Consider the following 3105-nt stretch of genomic DNA (forward strand, 5'->3'; position numbering starts at 1 on the left):
CACTCACCTTTGGTCCACTTCAGGTTTCCTCATCTATAAAGTGAGGATAATAATGTTAGCACCTACCTTTCAGGGTTATTGTGAGGATCCCATGAGATGGTATGTGTAAAGCACTTTCAAACTTTGAAGAGTCATAAATGCCAGCAACGATGATAATGATGATAAAATACAGAGTCCTCTATTTAGCTCTTAAAGCCCTACACAACCTGGCCTTCATGGAAGAGGAAACTGGGACACAGGGAAAGAAAATGATAGCCCAAGGCAAGCTACAATGTGTCAAAACCAGAGTCTGAATTCAGGTCTCTTGCCCCCAAGTCTATCACATGTGTCTTATTAAAATTTTATAACTCTACCTCTGCCTTCATAACTCTATCTCTGCCTTCTGAAGTTAAGCTTCCTTATCTTCATTCATGGCTGAATTGACTTAACTTACTCAATAATCTTGAACTGTTATCTAGAACCATTAAATTGAATAATGTCTTGAGTAGGATATATTTTTCTAACTCCTCCCAAGCATTCCTTGGATATGGGGCTTATAAAACTAATGAGACTATGTCTTATCCAAACTTTGTATTAATTCCCATGGGATCAATTATCATCCCCCATGCAGCTCTATTTATCCAACTCTAACTTCTTTGTTTTCCTCCAAGTTCATATCACCAGTAACTTATTGAACATCTCAAGTTAGCATGTCCAAACCTCCCAAGTCTTTCCAAGTTCACACTTCCCCATTTCTGCCCACAGTACCACCATCCTTCCATCTCAAAGGTCTTTCTATCAGCTTGTGCTTGTATGAGTGAGGACTCATACATATACAAAATGTTATCATCTTGTCCTTTCTACCTCCACATCTCTTATACAAATTCTCCTCTCTTCACTCACATAGCCAGGATCTCATCATCTAACGAGTGAATTATTATAAGAACTTTCTGGTTGGTCTCCCTACCTCAAGTCTCTCTTTATTCAAATTGATTCTCCAACTCATCTGTCAAAGTGATCTTCCTAAAGCTTCAATATGACCATGTCACACACATATACACATACATAATACATACATACACACACAACACACACACACAAACACACACACACCCCTATCTCCAATGGCCCCATTACCTCCAGAATTCTCTTTTTTTGACTTTTAAGTCCTTTGCAACCTCTTTCCTACCTTTCAATATTCTTATATTTCCCTCAATATACTGTATGATCCATACACACTGTATGGCCTTCTTGCCATTCTTCCCACAGGAATCTCCATCACTCTGATCTGTGCCTTGTCACTGGTTACCCCTTATGAATAAATTGCTCTCCCCTTTTGCCTCTACTTCCCAGCTTCCTTCAAGGCTCAGCTCTAACCTTATCCTCTAGGAGAGGTCTTTCTGGTCCCCCCACCCCACTACCACTTGACTAGTGTCTTACCTCTAAATTACCTCCCATTTATTCAGATGATGATGATGATGATGATGTTTGTCCTTAATTCTTGAAGAACATCACAACATCAGGGAGATAATACCAAAACATGCACATGAACTGGATTTGAGTGAGAGGGTGCTATGCTAAGTCACCAATCTCACTTTCCGCTCCAGTCATCTGGGTCCAGTGACCAGATATTAATCAGGACAACTGGATGTGAGACAGTCAAGGTCACACAGCTAGTAGGTGGCAAGTGTCTGAGACTGGATTTGAACTCAGGTCCTCCTGACTCCAGAGTCCTATCTTAAATAGACCCACAGTAGTTGACTTTTCCCCCCTGTATGTTGTATCCCTTTTTAGAATATGAGCTCTCTGAGGGCAGGGATTTTATTAGCCTTTCTTTGTATGCCCCAATTAATACACAATGCCTGAAATATAGTAGACCCTTAATAAATGCTTATTGTCTCATTGACTGACAGAATCAAATAGTGCACTGACCATAGTCAAATGGTATTTAATACTTGTTGAATGCATGAATGAATATATGAATGAATCTCGATGCAAATGTGTCACACATTCAAAGCAGTTGGAAACATGGGATCAAGGGAAACACAGACCATCCCACTCCTCAGAGTTTTCTCCAAACTCCACACTACTAAGTTATTTGTAACTCAAAGGGAGATCCCTGACCTAAGCCTTTGTTCCTACTTAATTAAATTCATGATCTGCCCCCCAAATCTTCCTCCTACCACTCAGGAAAAGAGAGAGAATCGGGAGGGAAAAAACTTACTGATACCCACAGTGATGCAGAATGCATCTCCTACCCTGCCCCTCTTGGGGTTCCTGTAGGCAAAGTTGTTGATCTCTTCACACTCGTGGCACATCAGAAATACTGATATAAAGAAATAAAGACCATGAAGGGAAGATGAAGATACTTTGTCTGGTCTGAGATTCACTATTTCCTATCCTCTTCTTTCCCTGAAGTCTGCTCCTTAAATTTGAATCTCAAAAACCTCAGCTGTGAATCAGCATAACCTGCTCTGTGAGCAGGGATCTCCTTTTCATATCTGAAGCAATAATAACACTGTAATTTAAAGATACCCAGTGACAGTTCATTCACTCCTTGCTAAAGTTGGGGGATGCCCCTCCTTAAAGAGGCTCTTCCTTTCTTCCACATTCATTCATCACTTCTATTTCAGCTCCTAGTAGACAAACAGAATAAGTTTAAATACACTTTCATAGAATATCAACCAAATATTTTAGAGAGATTGTCTCCCTCAGTCTTATCTTCTTTTCCTTTTAACTTTCAAAGTCCTTCCAAAACCTATCCCCTTCTAATCTTTTGGGTATCTTTACTCCTTATACTCTCTCACCATACTCTGTGATCCAGTGACATTAGCCTCCTGGCTATTCCTTATACTAAATACTTCATCTGCTATCCACAGATACTCAATAAGCTTCATTTCAAGAGGATCTTAGGTTTTGGAACTGGAAAATTTTACAGTGGAGCAAACTGAGGCCTAAAGAAGTTCAGTGACTTACCCAAGACTATGTAGCCAGGTAGCAAGAGAACCAGGAATTGAAGCCAAGTCTTCTAACACCAAATCTTCTTTTCATCTACATGATACCATCTGCCCTCTGTACACCTTCTCTTGACCCTTAACAAACCCTATGCTCACTGGACATTGTAAA

Source organism: Macrotis lagotis, chromosome X (assembly GCF_037893015.1).
Source record: "Macrotis lagotis isolate mMagLag1 chromosome X, bilby.v1.9.chrom.fasta, whole genome shotgun sequence".
NCBI classification, from domain to species: Eukaryota; Metazoa; Chordata; class Mammalia; order Peramelemorphia; family Peramelidae; genus Macrotis; species Macrotis lagotis.